This window comes from Camelus bactrianus, chromosome 3, assembly GCF_048773025.1.
Source record: "Camelus bactrianus isolate YW-2024 breed Bactrian camel chromosome 3, ASM4877302v1, whole genome shotgun sequence".
Classification (NCBI taxonomy): Eukaryota; Metazoa; Chordata; class Mammalia; order Artiodactyla; family Camelidae; genus Camelus; species Camelus bactrianus.
Genome location: NC_133541.1, coordinates 59,059,533 through 59,077,699, shown reverse-complemented (window position 1 = coordinate 59,077,699; position 18,167 = coordinate 59,059,533). Strand labels below are relative to the sequence as shown.

The window sequence follows — 18,167 nt, the reverse complement described above, 5'->3', positions numbered from 1 at the left end:
CATGTTTATTTTCCATTTGTAAACCTTCTTTTATAAACTATTAAATCATTGTACCATTTTTCTATTGAGTTGTGTTTTTATATTTATTTGTAGGATTTGTTGTTATATTACAGATGCCATGTCTTTTTCTGGTTATGTGCATTACAAATATTGTGTCCAAGTCTGTAGCTTGCCTTTTAACTCTTTAAATATTGTATTTTGAAGAACTGAGTTTTTAATTTTAAAGAATTGTAAATTGTTAATATTTTATCTTATAGTTACTCATTTTGCTTAAGAAATTTTGTGATTTCAACAAAATATTCTTCTAGTCCTCCTTTAGAAGATTAGTGTTTTATATTTCATATTTATTTCTGTCCCACATGGAATAAATTTTTGTAAGGTGTGAGGTAATGCTCTAGTTTCTTTTTTGCCATGTGAATATCCAATTGATCCAGCAATATTAATTGAAAATATATTATTTTCCAACTATACTACAGAGTTTCCTTTCATAAGACAAAGAACCATACATATGCATTGTCTATGCCCAAAAAGCCTAAAACCACCAGGGATAAATTTGGAGCCTGACAAATCAGGTTTATTGACCATGGCATTGAAGTGGAGTGCACCCCAGAGGAATGGTGGAGCATATGATCAAACAAAGGAAAAGATAGAGTCATTGTAAGATTTGGAGGACAGATGAAATTTAGGAGATTTTTCAATCAAGAAGGGTATGAACGGCTCAAATAAAAGAAGAATACTGGGTAAAGGTGTCAGTATCAATTATAAAATACAAAATAGACCCAGGAAGCTATTTCATTGTAAACTACAAGATTAATATTGTTCTGAAAAGTGTCCAGGATCTTTTATCTAAGACGCTGAATGAATGTTTTAAGTCATGAATCCTTCTCTGTGCCAGAGTGACTTAGACTCTCAAAGCAAGAGTGGACTGTTTCATTCTTTTTTTTTTTTCTTTTTTGGTTCCGTCCAGCATTCAACCATCACTTCTTTATTCCAATTTTTTAAAAAATCAAATAAAATTTTAGAACGATTTTAGGATCACAGCAAAGTTGAGGAGAAAGTACATAGATTTCTCATATGCTCCCTACACTCATATGCACAGCCTCTCTCATTATCAACAGCACCCACCAGAGTGGTACAACTGATGAACCTATACTGATACATTATAATCATCCAAAGTCCAAAATTTACATTACAGTTTACTTTTGATGTTGTACATTCTATGGGTTTGAACAGATGCACGTATATATCATTATGGTAGCATACCAAACATTTTTACTGCCCTAAAAATCCTCTGTGCTTTGCCTTTTCACCTCTCACTTCCCCCCATATCTCTGGCAACTGCTGATCTTTTTTGCTGCTTCAATAGTTTTGCCTTTTCCAGAAGGTCATATAGTTAAAATCATCCAGTATTTAGCCTTTTCATATTGGCTTTTTTCACTTAGTAATATGCATTTACGATTCTTCCATGTCTTTTCATGACTTGATAGCTCATTTATTTTTAGTTCTGAATAATATTCCATTATCTGGATTTATTAGTTTATTTATCCATTCATGTAATGAAGGGTGCTTCGATTGCTTCCAGTTTTGTCATTTATAAATAAAGCAACTAAAAACATTTGTGCAAAGGTTTTTGTGTAGCTATAAGTTTTTAACTCCTTTGAGTAGATACCAAAGTGTATGATTGCTGGCAAGAGTATGTTTAGTTTTGTAAGAAACTGCCAAACTGTCTTCAAAAGTGACTCTATTTTACATTCCCACCAGCAATGGATCAGTGTTGCTCCACATTCTCACTAGCACTTAATATTGTCAGTGTTCTTGATTTTGGCCATTCTAATAGGTCTGTAGTGGTATCCCATTGTTGTTTTAATTTGCATTTCCTAATTTGCATTTCCATGACATAAGATATAGAGTATCTTTTCATATGTTTATTTGCCATATATGTATCTTCTTTGGTGAGGTATCTGTTATGATCTTTGGCCCATTTTTTAATCATATTATTTGTTTTCTTATTGTTGAATTTATTTGATGTATAAAATAATGGAAGTGAAGGCTGTTTTATTCCTATGAATATAATTTCAAATATCACGTTTTCTGATAGTCTATGATATTAGAGAACAAACTCTTTCCACAACTTAGAATACATTTGGCTTTTAAAGAAGGAAATTTTAATAATAACAAATGCAGCAAATTCTTGGGGAAAATATTGTTCCCTATAAACCTACACTTTGATTTATCTGTCTCTGTTATTCTAGCTCAGTGATTGACTTTTCAATCCAATCTAAATTTCCTTTCTTGGTGGTCCTAATAACGGTCTCTATTATTTTTTTATTAGTTTACTTTCCCATCCTTGCACCAATGCCACAATGTCTTAATATACTTTTCCAATATTACTGTCCAACCTTTGTTATAAGTCCTACAAGAAATTGTTAACATTTTCACTTTTAAAATTCAATTATATTTTCTGTTTCTTGCGTGTGTTATTTCTTCCTTCTTGACCTCTCAATAATACATATGCAGCAATAGACAGATCACATTCAACGTATTCAAGTATGTAGGGAAAAATATCTTAAACTCTACTGTGAAGACTATAATTTGGATCATATTATCTTCATAAATAGGCATTTGCTGGCAAAATTGATATAATTCTGATATACTGTAGTTAAAGGCAGATATTAACAGTATATGATAGCATCTGTATCTGATTCAGAGGTAGTTCATTCCCAATATCTTAGTTTATAGATTCATAATATTTAAAATAAATAGAACATTTATCTTAAAAAAAAAGAAACACAAAAAGTACCCAAACAACCCAATCAAAAAATGGACAGAAGACTTTAATAGACATTTCTCCAAAGAAGACATACAGATGGCCAACAGGCACATGAAAAGATACTCAATATTGCTAATTATTAGAGAAATGCATATCAAAACTACAAGGTATCACTTTACACCAGTCAGAATGGCCATCATTAAAAAGTCTACAAATAATAAATCATAGGGGGGTATGGAGAAAAAGGAACCTTCCTACACTGTTGGTGGGAATGTAAATTGGTACAGCCATGATGGAGAACAGTATGGAGGTTCCTTAAAAAAACTAAAAATAGAGTTACCATGTGACCCAGCAATCCGACTCCTGGGCATATATCCGGAGAACAGATACATGCACGCTAATGTTTATAGCAGCACTATTTACAATAGCCAAGTCATGGATAGTGTCCGTCAACAGATGAATGGCTAAAGAAGATATAATATCTATCTATTTTATATATATACATATATATGCATAATGGAATGTTTACTCAGCCATAAGAAAGAATGAAACAATGCCATTTGCAGCAACATGGATGGACCTAGAGATTATTATACTAAGTGAAATAAGTCAGACAGAAGAAGATAAATATCATATGCTATAACTTATATGTGGAATCTAAAAAATGATATACATGAACTTATGTACAAAATAGAAATAGACTCACAGGCATAGAAAACAAATTTATGGTTACCAAAGGGGAGAGGAGCAGGGGAGGGATAAATTAGGAATATGACATTAGCAAATACAAACTGCTATATATAAAATAGATAAAAAAACAAGATCCTACTGTACAGTACTGTATAGCATAGGGAACTATATTCAATATCATAATAAACTATAAAAGAAAAAGAACATTATATATATAACTGAATCACTTTCCTGTGCGCTAGAGACTAACACAACATTGTAAATCAACTATACTTTAATAAAAAAATTTAAGCCTCCCCAAATAAATAAATAGAACACTTATCTTAATACATTATAATTTCATGAAAATAGACTTAAATATGAATACTTATTTTATTATGGTTTATACATATACATATAATTATAAAGTATCACTTAATGTAAGTTTTCCATATTTATACTGGTCAATGGAAGAAGAAAAGTTTAATGATTTTTGAGTAAAACAAGTGATACATTAAATTTATCCTGGAGTTGGTTTTATCATTAGCATGTGGCCTTTTGTGTATTATTATAAAATAAATTAGTGGGGAGACACAAAAAGCCTATAATCTGGCATTTCTGCTCACCAAGTAAGCTGCTATTTTATGCTCACTAATGTTCTTGAGAGTCACAAAAGAATATTGCAGAAACAAAACAAATCAATTAGGAAACTCATTTATAGAAGAAAATCTCCAATTTTATTTCCTATTGTAATGACCTGGGCTATCCTTCTAGAGATACCGGAGTCAGAATGTTTGTTTCTTTTATGATACCTTAGCTCCAGTAGTGCATTCAGTTAGCAGGCAGTATCTATATTATGATAACTTTAGTTAGCCCTTTGGAGATAAGTTTCATTTTATTGTACAAATAAAGCTGATAAAAAATGGCATTTTGCTGACAGATAAAATTTTGATTAATTGTATGTCACTTCAGTAAGATGATACAATGATTAGTTAAAGTAAGCTATCTATTTTAAAATTCTTATTTTTTCAGGGCAATTTTGAGTTAATACAAAAATTTTAACCATGTTCTTCTCATTTTTTGTTAGTGCAGAGAATAGATAGCTTGTTAATAGATCACCATTAGACACAGAAGTCTGTAGAATGGTAAAAAAAAAAAATTACTATTGAGATTAAAAAATTTTCACCAAATTGTGGCTGGTGATTGGACAGAAGAGAGAATAGCAGAATACGTAAGGTTTGTTCTATGCTTTTATAGAGAGAGAAATATGATTCCTAGTCCCAAGAACAGGAAGTTTATAAAACTATCTTTCTTGGATTAATCTACCTTGTAATAGGAACACAGTCTTGGTATTCTAATAAAAAGAGGTTTAAAAATTCTGTTAATTTTTATATGGTAGATGGTTTTCCTGATTATAAATTATTTGATGCTCATTCTGTTCTATGTGTCATCTTCTATTCTGACAAAAACTTGGACTGAGATCTTAAATTTTTTTTAGTAAACTCAGAATTCTGATCTATAGCTAAAGACTCAAAGATAGAACAAGAATTTAGACTTTTTTATCCCTTTAGATTTTCCACCAATTATTTTTGGTCATTCCTTGGGACTTACTTTCAAATGAGCAGTGGCCTAAGTTTCCTAGTAGTAAATGCATGAATCATCCATCCCTAAAGAAAAGTACGGTACCAATGCTGTCTTCAAAACCTCTCCTGTTAAAATATATTTTAATAACAGCCTGCCTCTCTGTTGTTTCTCCAAACATAGTATCTGGATCATTCTTATAGGTATAAAGTATTTTATGTAATAAATGTGTTTATAAAAATATATGGGTAAGAATATAAAGCTCAGGAACCCACACTTATATAGTCAATAATATGGAGGCAATAATATGCAATGGGCAAAAAGAAACCTATTTAATAAATTATGTTGGGAAGATTGGACAGCTCTATGCAAAAGACTCAAACTGGACTACTCCCTCACACCAGTACAAAAATAAACCTGAAGTGTATTAAAGACTTAAATGTAAGACCTGAAGCCATAAAACTCCCAGAAGAAAACATCGGTAGAATGCTCTTTGACATCAGTCTTAGCAATATTCTGTTCTTGGGATATGTATCCTCAGGCTAGGGAAACAAAAGCAAAAAAAATCAAATGGAACTACATCAAACTAAAAAGCTTTTGCACAGCAAAGGAAACTATTAGCAAAACAAAAGGGCAGCAGACTACTGAATGGGAAAAGATATTTGCAATATACCTGATAAGAGGCTAATATCCAAAGTATACAGTGAACTCATACAACTCAACGTCAGAAAACCAAACAAGAATTTAAAAAAGGGTAGATGATTTAAATTGACATTTTTCCAAAGAAGACATGCAATGGTCAACAGGCAGATGAAAAAAAAATGTTCAACATTATTAATCATCAGGGAAATGCAAATCAAAACCACAATAAGATACTACCTCACAACTGTCAGAATGGCTGTCATCAAAAAGACCACAAATAACGAATGTTGCCAAGGATGTTGAGAAAAAGGAACCACCATGCACTGTTGATGAGAATGTGAATTGGTGCGCCCACTACAGAAGCCAGTACAAAGGTTCCTCAAAAAATTAAAAATAGAACTGCCATATGATCCAACAATTCCACTCCTAGGTACTTATCCAAATAAAGCAATAATGCTAATTCAAAAAGATATGCACTCCAATGTTCATCACAGCATTATTTACAATAGCCAATATATGGAAGCAAGCTAAATGTATGGAAGAATGGATAAAGAAGATGTGTTTTGTATGTATATATACAATTGGTGATTCAAAGATAAGGATTCAAGTACATGTGCTTTATTTGAAGTGTGATCCTTAGAAACCTCGGTAGTAGAGGAGAGAATTAAAACAGGGAAGGGAAGGCCACAAATAAATAACGTGTGATCTAGGAAGTTGCAACGGTGGTTACATGAAGATTACTCTAGGGAAGTCTAGGAGTTAGTACAAAACCGTAGAGCACAGATCCCAGAAACATCTCAAGCGAGAAGGAAGGGAAATGGATATCTGCACATCAACTTTCATCAGTTATTGTTTGAAAGGTGGTCTCTGCTCTGCTATGTACCTGGGCAGAGAGGCTTCTGCTTCCAGAGGAAGTCTTTACAAATATAAAAATAAAATATATATTCTCCCTGATGGAGATGTGGAGAAAATAAATCAGTGAAGGGGAATTGGGAGTGCTGAGATTTTCAGTTTTAAATAGGGTGGTCAGTGAAGGATTCCTCTCAGAAGTGGTATTTGAACGGAGCCATGAAGAAGGGGAAGGAGTGACCTATGAAGGACCTGACAGTAAATGACCTAGGCAGAGAACATATAAAGTTGACCTGGTTGCATAGTTCTAATAATGATACACAGATGATTACAATTGGTGCAAAGGAAGGAAGGTGCATGTAAGAGAGATAGGAATCAGAGCTTTTTCAGGTTTGAGCATAGAATTAACATAGTCATGCTTACAATTTAAAAGGAATACTCTAGCTGCTCTGTAATGAGCAGGAAGTGTAATAATTCAGGAAGAAATTATATTGGCTTTTATCAAAGTGGTAGTGGTAAAATTGGTGGGAAATAGTTTGATTATAGCCATATTTTAGGGAAGAAGCATGAAGGGGCTGTCTGTAGATAGGAGCATAGAAAACTTATCCATCCTAATGGAAGCTAAAGCAAAGTGGAGGGACACAGGTGCTGAAGTGAATGAAATATGTGTGTGGCGGGGGAGGGGAGGAGGGTTAGGAGGTATATGGATTTTTCCTTCTATTTTCCCAGTGAAATACGAAACAAAGTTATTAGTTGATGGTGAAAAAATATGAAAGATATTCTGAAGTATAGAGGAGAAAGGGAAGTTATAAAATGGTTTCTAACAAAGTTGAAAGATTTAATTGGTTAGAGTAGTGCTTCTTACTGTATTTATGATGAAGTGCAAGTTTTTGCTTGTTTGTTCATTTGTTTTTAATTTCCAATTTCTCATGAGCATCTAAAATGCAATAAAAATAAATTATTTGGAAGGTGAAATAAAAGACATACAACATACAAATCCATTTTTATTAGTTTGAACAGATATTACTACTCTGTCAAATTGCTGTAACATTTTATAAAGGCTGATTATTGATTTCTCTACTTATCTTTATAAAACACCAGGTTATAGAAGTGTGGAAGGATTAGTAGGCAGACTAAGGTTCCACTTGACCTTATGAATTTTAAATATAAGTGCACTTTGATATCTTTCATATGTTTAATACTATTAATGACCAGAATCTTTGGTGTATATGTTAAAAATTTTTTACAGAATTTGGTATTACAATTCTGTTTCTAAGACTCATATAACTGAGTGAAGATAAATGTATGCAGATTTTTATTTAATGTGGATCTTACATGTGTAATATTTTATATAAGGATTTTTGGATAAATAAATGAGTCATATAGTAGTTTCACTATAAATTCTATACTGTATCACTATTTTATAAACAAAATATTCTAAAAGTTCACGTAACAGTGTTAAAAAAACAATTTGAAAAGTACTATAATATAATACCCTTTTGTTTAATTAACTTATGTATTCAGATTTTTTAATTGAAATTAGTCAGTTTATAATGTGTCAATTTATGATATACAGCATAATTTTTCATTCTTACATATACATAAATACATTCCTTTTCATACTCTTTTCATTATAGGTTACTATGAGATATTTAATATAGATCCCTGTGCTATACAGTAGAAACTTGCTGTTTAACTTATTCAGAAATTTTTGATAGTACATTATAATAAACAGGTAATCTCAGTGATTTGAGATTTGAAATCAATTGACTTTTTCTTGAATATTATATTTAGTGTTGCAATATTCATGTTTTAACATTACTTCAACAGTACAGTTATATACACTGAGTTTTACAATCAACTCATATTGTAGCAAAACTACGTTTTCTAAATTGCACATCCAAATAAGAAGAAATCCTTTTTTGTTAGAAGCTACAGAAGTTAGAATATTAAAAATCCAATTATGTGAAAAAAACAAATTGTTTTCCTAGTGATTCATACCTTTTCTAAAAAGACAGTATCAGATGCATTTAGTGAGAATTTTCATCTTTCATACTAACATGGCTCTGGTCTCTACAACAATTCTTTGGCAGTACAGAAAATTTTACTTTATTATCATTAAAACCTTAAGGCACTAGAACTGACCTGGAAAAGATAAATGCAAAAAATAAAAATCAATTCACTTCAGTATTAGTTTGTTCATATCCTAAAAGTTTTTCCTTTTGTTTACTTTTTAAGAAGCAGAGTACAAATATAACAGGGTATAGGAGAAATGAGAATTCAGATACAGAACATATGAAGAATACCTGAAAATGAAATGCACTAATAAGAATCAAAATAAAACTGGTTTAAATAAGTGATAATTAAGGAGGAAATGAAAACCAATCTCCAGAATGCAAATTTTGCTGTTTATTATTAGTTAAAAAGTCTTATTGTGCACTACCTTACTTAACCAAACTCTAATCCTTCTTCCAGAGATGATAAAATCAAGATTCACAGTAGTTAGGTAAATTTCCTACAGTCATATAGCTGGCAAGTGATAAGCTGGACATTAAAATCAGTTTTGCATTAATTCATTTCTAGACCTATTAACCATTGCTTAATACTCTAATGAGAAAACTAATGGTAGGTTTAAACACACCTAGTGGTAGAGGATTATTTTTAAATAACTGGTAATAACAACAACAAAAACAGCAACAACAAAAATGACTTCCATTTATTAAGCACTTAAAAATATTGGGCACATTCTAAGTGTGACATATACTTAAGTAATTTGATCATCAGAAAAATGCAGTTAGTTGGTGCTATTACTGGCATTTTTAGAAATTAAAACTGAATCGCTGAGTTGTTATTCAAACTAAAATTAACCTATATTTAAACATAGTTAAATTAATTAGTTCAAATAAGCAAGACTGTTTGCTTTGGCAGCACATACACTAAAACTGGAATGATACAGAGAAGATTAGTGCAGCCCCTGCACAAAGATGACATGCAAATTTGTGAAGCATTCCATAGTTTTACTGTGTAGCACAGTGAATTATTTCCAGTATATTGCAATAGCCTAAAATGGAATATAACCCGCAAAACAAAACAAAACAGAAAAACCCTGAACCAGTATGCTGTACACCTGAAACTAATGCAATATGTAAGTCAATAAAAATAAATAAATCAGACTAAAACAAAGGTGATCTTACTCCAGAGCCCACACTTTCTTAACCGCATAATATTGGTTCTGCAAGTATGAATGGATAATTTCAGGTACATAAGTGAGGCAGATGAAGCACATATGGAAATTTTACCATATATACTTATAAAATTAATATATTGATTATTCATTGATTATTACTGTTTTATGTAATTTATACTGATTTTCGTGCAAAAATGATTACTATCAATTTACTTTTGAAGGGGTGCTTGTATGAAACAGCCCTATAAATCACTGCTCTTCAATATACCTTTAATAATTATTAATATTATATATCTTTATAACATAAATGCAATTTTTCAGCATATCATTAGCTATGTGATTGGGCAGTGAAACCAAAAGAAGTTAAATTTAGTGTCCCCAAAATGAAAAGGTGCAGCAAGTTCAGTAACATATGTTTTGTTTTGTTTTTGTTAGGACAAAATAGCAATGAATTCTCTAACATTTTATTAAAGAAAGGGTATTAATAATTAGTTTTATAAAATCATTATTTAAATGATAAGGATTTTTAATTCAGACAATTTAACATGTATATATACATTTGAATGCTAACATGAAGATTTCTGCTCTCCAATGAAAGAAGCATAATTGGTTAAAATTATTTTAGGAATTAAAGTCCCTAGAAATTTCCATAAGTTCATGCAGCAAATAAATTAACATTTATTCAAGGAAATGTAAAACACAAAGGGAATAGCAAGAGTCTACATCATCTGAAACACGGTCCACACCCTCCCTCTCATTCTTAGCTCAGCATGCTAGAAAATCCAATTCAAACAAGTGCAACCAAGATCTTTCTGTAGCTTGAAATTGAAAGCAACATTATTATCCTGAGAATTACAGGTTGCCAACATTTTAAACACGCATACTCTGTCCCCCCATGCTTTAGTTTTAGAGCCTAAATTCCTGGAGAGTGTGTCCAAAGATTAGTGTATTTGTTCTTCCACTAAAATCCCCGTTGATAGAGTAGTGTCTTTACCTCAGGGGTGGGACACCAGAAATGTTGTCCACCCAACTGTCCTCATTCCAGTTTGCTTATGGGACAATGAAGGAAACTGGATCTTTATTTTACACAAAATGGAAAATTTAAGTCAGAATGGGTCAAAAAACTAAATGTGAGACCTAAAATGTAAAAGTCTTAGAAGAAAGCAGGGGAAAAGCATCATGACATTGAATTTGGAAAGGATTTCCTAGATAATGACACCAAAAACACAGACAACAAAAGTAAAAATAGACAATTGGACCATGTCACCAAAGGACACAATCAACAGAGTGAAAATGCGTCTGTGAAAAACCTGGACAAGTTACTAGGATTTAAAAATAAGAAAGTATTTCCCTAATCTTAGTAATATCATGATATTTTATATACACATACACATATATACACACATACATACTAGGAAGGAGTTTTTTTTTTTTAATAGAAATAGCTCTTAAATGCATTTTTATTTTTCTCTTGTTCAAACTTAGGTTTAGATCCTTTTTTATTGAGTACTTAATATTAATTTAGTTTTCAGTTGCCTGGGTATTTCAAAACTCGAATAATATTATATAATCCATTATAATTATCATACTTATTTGCTGTTTTCTCATTATGAAGTTCATTGGATTTTAAGGACCTATTTGCAAGAGAGGTTATACAAATGATCTGTAAAACACACACTTCTGACAGTTAATTAGAAAATAAATTCTTCATTGCATCAGAAGTATTAATTAAATGACCAAGCTGTTTATTCATTAAAAAATATATATAGCTCTACTTGTTATGGGATACTGTTCTTGGCATTGGGATACTATATGTAGTGAACAAATTTGAGTAGTTGCATGGCCCTTAATGAGCTAGCATTCCATTGTGGGAGACTAATAAATAACAAAGTCATATAGACTGAATTTCATACAGCAATTATTGGGAGAATAAAAAATAAATTAGAAATTGGGATTTTAAAATGTTGAGAAATGTGGTTGGAAATTTTGATAAGTTGATCAGTAAAAGAAAGGCCTCTCTGAGAAGAAGAAATCTTATGGAAAAGATCCACCTTTACCTTTCCGTGTGTATCAGGTATCGTGTTTGTAACTATTACCAGTCATTTACTCTAAGTGGTCTTATTAGAAGTGAGTAAATCTAAAACAGGTGAAACTCTGCTCTAATTTCTCTTTTCCCTGTTTTTCTCTCTTTTCTCTCCCTCTCTCTCTGCCTCTTCCTTTCCGTCTCTCTATCATATTTCAGAACAAGCCACACTAGTTCTATTAAAATGTGATTCCATGTATGGACTCACCTTCCTCTCAACTAAGAATTGCTAAAAATTCATTGTACGATTCTTATAACAGGGATTCACATGGCTTCTTTATAAACCACTGGATGGAAATTTCAAAGTTAAGTTTTTTTTTTTTTTTATGGTTTTTTTGTAATATTTTAAACCTCATACTTCTTATTTTTCCATATTCTTCTGTGGTTTTCTCTGACATTTTCTTACTGTGTCATGATCTGAAAAAGTTTACCCTACCTACCCTCTGAGTAATTTACAACTGTGGATTAGAGTTTCCTAATATGACAGCCTTATTGCATATAGACACCTCTTTATTTTCAGAGAGGCACGGGTGGTTCATTCTTCTTGAAATCAGAATAAAAATACATTTATGGCATGTCATCCTGTACTTCACAGTGAAATATTCACTCCTAGAAAAGCACCATATTCTATGTTTCTTCCCATTAAAAGCTTATAATCTAAAACAAAGCTTTAAGCCCCTGGGAGAATTAAGCTTAATACTTTATATAAAGGATGTATACTATATAATATACAGAGACTGGGGGGTGGAGGGGGAGTCAACACTCACTCAGCTCATCTGTAACTAGTGGATGATTGGGAATCCAGAGTCATTATTACATGGATTATAAATTAGTATTGTGTTTGATGAAATAAACTCTTATTTTCTATGAAAGTAAATGTATGCTGAATATGATCCTTCTCAGATCCTAATCCCTAGAATCTGAGAATGTTACCTGATATGGGAAAAAAAAAAAAAAAGACTTTGTAGATACGGTTATGTTAAGGCTCTTGAGATGTGGAGATTATTCTGGATTATCCAGATGGGCCCTAAATACAATCGTAAGTGTCCTTATGAGAGAGACCCAGAGGGAGATTTAAAGTAAAGAGAAAGCCAGGTGACCATGGAGGCAGAGATTGAACTGAATAAGAATGCCTGCAGTCTCCAGCTGAAAGAATCAAGGAATGGATTCTCCCTTAGAGCCTCTGGAGGGAGAACAGCCCTTGTTTTTAGCCCCAAAGATTAATTTTTGACTCTGGTCTCCAGAATCTGAAAGACAGCAAATGCCTGTTGCCTTAAGCCACTGAGTTTTTGGTAACTTATTACAGCAGTTACAGGAAACTAATACAGTACATATGTACTGAAGCATCAAAGCTGAAATAAATGTTTTAAATTAAATGCACTGATAGGATAACAAATTGGCTGTTTTCCTCTAGGGTTAAGGGTTCAGTACTCAAATAACTTTATAAGCTACATTTTGATGTTTATATATTAATGGGGTATTTTGTAAGTAGAAACAACCTACTTTGGCACTCTGCCTTAAATGATACATGTGTATTAATAATGTTATAAAATTTTAATTTTTAATTTATTTTTTCTAGTGAGGCCCATGAGAAGAATCCAATTTATGCAGAGATCTAGTTTTAAGTCATATATGGAATTTTAGAACATGCCTCAATTGTTGTTGAATTAATATAGAAAAATGCAAATATATTATTTATTAGTAAAATATATTTGGATCTCAATGCATTTAAAGGATTGATCAGAATTTTTTTCTTTCTAAGATCATGCTGGGTGAAAACACTGTGTTCTGTAATGAACACCACACTATTTTAGACCTGGAAATGTCCTCAGAGGACAGTTTTTAAGTCTCATTTTATAAATAAGGAAAACAAAACCTACAGAAACTGTGTAGACTCTATATATTTAATTGATTTGCTGCAGGTAAAATAATGAAAAAAAATTCATAATAGCATAATACTGCACTTTGAAAGATATAGTTTTAAAGCATATAAACATAAAGTCAAAATAAATGAAGCAGCTCCCTATCTAGGTTAGGTAGCAGTTGATCTTTGTGTTCATGATAGACTTTCATAGATTCATCAGAGATCCTTCTAATGCGAAGAATTACACAAATAGGATTTGTTTATATGGAGATGGTATATAAATGGTGCTAAAAACTGTTAGGAGAGGCTTATCACTTCATTAAATGAAAATGGAGTAACATGAAGTAAAAATTAACATGAGCTTCACTCTATGAATGTCTCAACTTTGCAGAAAGAAAGAAAATCTGACTGGAAAGGTAAATGTGTTGCTCTGTCTCACCAACCCCTACTGTTTCCTAAATTCAAGTCCTTAGGTTGGGACCAATAAGAAAAGAGAAGAACTCTCATTCCCTCTCAGAGACTGGACTGTGACACAAAAAGAGCATGTTTCCCTACATCTTTTCTATGCTTCCATCTGTCTGCAGCCAAACTGAGACTTCAGGTCACAATAACCACTAAGAAGAAAGTGAGAGTAGTGGGGGAGTGGCTGAGGGGAGGGACGAGGGAGGCTATCTGGACATATCATAATAAAATTTTAGAGGTTTTAATGCCACATGGGTAAGATATTCTTGGGAGAACAGAAAAGAACTCAGAGAACATTTCATAGGATTACTTTTTTTTCTTTTTCTTTTCTTTCTTTTTTTTTTTTTTTTTTTTTTGCTGTCAGTTCAAGGTTGCAGAATTCCAGGAGTTAGGAACGTCATAATCCCCAGCCCTACCAAAAAACAAACAATGCTAGATATAACATTTTCTTGATGTTGAGAGGAAGTCTGTGGAGAAAAATGAGATGGTTTACATAACCCAAATCTAATTTACTCCAACCAGAAATAGGAATTGATAAGCATTGAAGGAAAAGGTGAAGATGAAACATGACTTTCTATTGGGGTAGGAAGATGAAGGAGTACAATGAGGGCAAGTAACTGTTGTAAGTAAATTCTTCATGATTCATTAGATAGCTGTCCAAAGTAAAAAGCACTTTCCTCAGAAAAGTAAGATTTGTTCATGCTTACATGGAGTGAAAAGATTACCAGTCTTGGAAACCAACTACAGAAGGAAAAGAGAAGTCCAATTATACTAAGCTCTACTGAGCATGATTTTGGCTCAATTACCCTTTCCATTTGATGCTTTTTCACAACCCATTTCTAATTTTGGGTACTAAAACTGAAAGTATGAATGAGAGCAACTAAGTCAGAGTTTAGGTTGGAAAAGTCAAATGTGTAAGCATATACGTTTAAATACTCTTTACCCATTATACTCTTAGAAAGTGGTGAGGACTTATTCATAGGAGGAAGTATCAGTTTCCTATTGCTGCTGTAACAAATCACCACAAACCTAGTGGCTTAATAAAACACATCTTATACTACTATCTTATAGTTCTGGAGGTCAGAAGTCCTAAATTGCTCTTAGGGGACTAAAATCAAAGGTTATCTTCCTTCTGGCAGCTCTAGAAGAGAATCTGTTCCTTGCCTTTTCCATGTTTTAGTTGCTGCCTGCATTTCTTGGCTCTTGGCCACATTGCTCTAACCTCTGCTCCCATTATTACATCTGCTTTCCTTCTGCATTCTGTTGTCACATCACCTTCTCTGCCTTTCCCGATCCTCCTGCATCATTCTTACAAGAACCCTTGTGATGACATTGGATTCACCCAGATAATCTAGGATAATCTCCCCATGTCAAGATCCTTAACTGAATCACATTTTGAATATCCCTTTTGCCCTGTGAATTAACATATTTACAGGTTTCAGAGGATAGGATATGGACACCTTTGGGAAGAGAATAGTGGGTGATTATTCAGTCTACCACTGTGAACTTCATTAGGTAGAAATGGATAATATGTATGTAAACAACATGAAAATGTAGGAATAATTCTGCATAAATATAAGAGCATAGCAATCAAAATATGACAAACAGGTGGAGCATCTATATGGAAGACAATGCAACTTTCAAAAAAATAAAATTTCTTCAATTTTTGTACAACAAAATTACTTTAAGACTGAATTTTTTAAAAACTAAGATAAAATGAAACTGAAAAATAAAATATCCTACTTAAAGAAATTTTGAGCAAAAAGCATCATAAAAGGTACAATGTGGTAAGCTGAAGATGCATAGTGAATATCCTTTAATGAACCAGTTAAACATATACACACACACATTCACACACACTCACACACAAAACTAAGATTTATAGTTGCCAAAAAAGGAGAAAAAATGGAATTGAAAAATATTAAATTCATAAAAATGAAGAAAAAGAGTAGACAAATGGAGAACAAATATATTTATTTAAAGGTAGTTTGTTCAATTTCAATCATTTCAGTAGTTAAATATAAATGGTATAAGTCCCTATTAAAAGTAGATAGATTAGGTTAGAAAAAAGCAATAATTTGTATGCTCTCTAAAAGAAATCCACTTAAATATAAAAATAATTAGGTTAAGATAAAAGGATGTAAAATGATATAACATTATGATACTGTTCCAAAGATAGAGTGGCTACATTAATATTAAAGTAGATTTTGAAGTAAACAATATTTTCCAAAAAATTTAAAAAGCCATATTGTAATAGAGAAATACATGTATTAATATATCATAGCCATTCCAAATAATCATGCACCTAGTAACAGAGCTTTTAAATATGTGAAGGAAAAAAGAAAAAACTTGAAGGAAAAATAGACAAATTCACTATTATAGTTAGAGATTTCAGCGTTCCTTATTTCACAATTAATACAACAAGAAGACAAAATCAGTAAGCATGTATAATGTTGAACAAAACTATTAACAAATTTTACCTAATTGATATTTAAATAATAATTCATCCAGTAACAGCAGAATACACATTTTTTGCAGATATTCTGGGCTTTAAAACAAATCTTAGTGAATCTAAAAGTATTTAAATCATACAAAACATGTTCTCTGATTGTAATGAAATCAAACTTTAAATCAATAACATACATGTATCTGGGAAATTCAAAATGTTTGGAAACAAAATAACAAATATTTTAACAACCCATGTATCAAAGAAGAAATCAAAGTTAAATTAGAAACTATTTTGACTTGAACAAAAATGAAATCACAGCATATTGAAATGTGTGAGGCCCAGCTAATGCAGTACTTAGAGGGAAATGTAGCACTATTACCTAAGTTAGAAAAAAAAGGAAGTTCTCAAATCAATGATCCCAAATTTCACTTTAAGTATCTAGGAAATGATAGGTAAATTAAACAAGAAGTAAGCAAAAGAAAGGAAATGGTAAGGATTGGAGTGGAAGTCAATGAAACAGAAAGCAAACAAAGAATAGAGAAAATCAGTGAAACCAAAAGCAGATTCTGTAAGCAAATTAGAGATTGATAAAAACAAAAACAAAAACAAAAACAAAAACAAAACCTTCAGCCAGACTGATCAAGAAAAAAAAAAAAAAAGAATAGTCAAATTAGCAACAGTAGAAATGAGGGAAGTTACAACATCACAGATCTCCTAGATATCAAAAGGAAAATAAGGAGGAGATACTATGAATACATTTAAATCAATAAATTAGGCAAATTCAATGAAAGTGACAACTTCTTTGAAAACAGAATACCAAAACTCACTTAAGAAGAAATAAGGTGTGTTCCTATATCTATTAAAGAAACATTTTTTTTTTACTTACATAACATTCCACAAAGAAAACTCCGGGTCCAGATGGTTTTATTGGTGAATTCCACTAAAATGTTTAAGAAATAAATAATACCAATTCTTTATAACTTATTTCAGAAAATTGAGGTATAGGTTTATATCCTGATAAATTTTATAAAGCTGACATTATCTTGATACCAAAATTAAAATAAAAGGACACTAGCAAAAAATAAAACTATAAATTTAAATATCTGAGTTTCATAGATGCATTTTAGAAAATATGCTAACCAAATCCAATAATCAATAAAAATACAAAATATTATGACCAAGTGGCTTTTTCCCTAAAGAATGCAAAGTTGTTTTACTGTAAAAAAAGATAAATTTTGAATAGTAAATCAAAATACATAGAAAAACAAATTTTATTGTATTGAACATCCATTTCTGATTAAATGGAAGAGTCTTTTCTTGACCAGATCAAGGTCATCTACAAAAAAATGCAGCGAATATCATTCTAATATGTGAAAACGAAAGTCTATTTTTCCTTTAATATCAAAAGTAAGATGGCTGTTTCTGCACTCACCACTTTTACAAAACATCATATTTGAGCATCTAATATATACAATAAGGCAACAAAAAGAACTAGATTTTTTTTAATTAAAAATTGTTTTATTTGAAGATGCTATGATCATATATGTGAAAATTCTAAAATGTCCAAAAAGAAATTTCCAGAATGTATAAAAGTGAGTTTAACAAATTTTC

The 18,167-nt window shown here is 31.5% G+C and overlaps 1 non-coding gene across 1 annotated transcript; it reads left to right on the top strand.

The window, feature by feature from the left end:
- The first annotated feature begins 9,427 nt into the window (after window positions 1-9,427).
- On the top strand, window positions 9,428-9,530 carry LOC123618957 (U6 spliceosomal RNA). Its single transcript, XR_006727455.1, has one exon. It is a non-coding gene; the product is annotated as a U6 spliceosomal RNA (small nuclear RNA).
- Window positions 9,531-18,167: the final 8,637 nt, after the last annotated feature.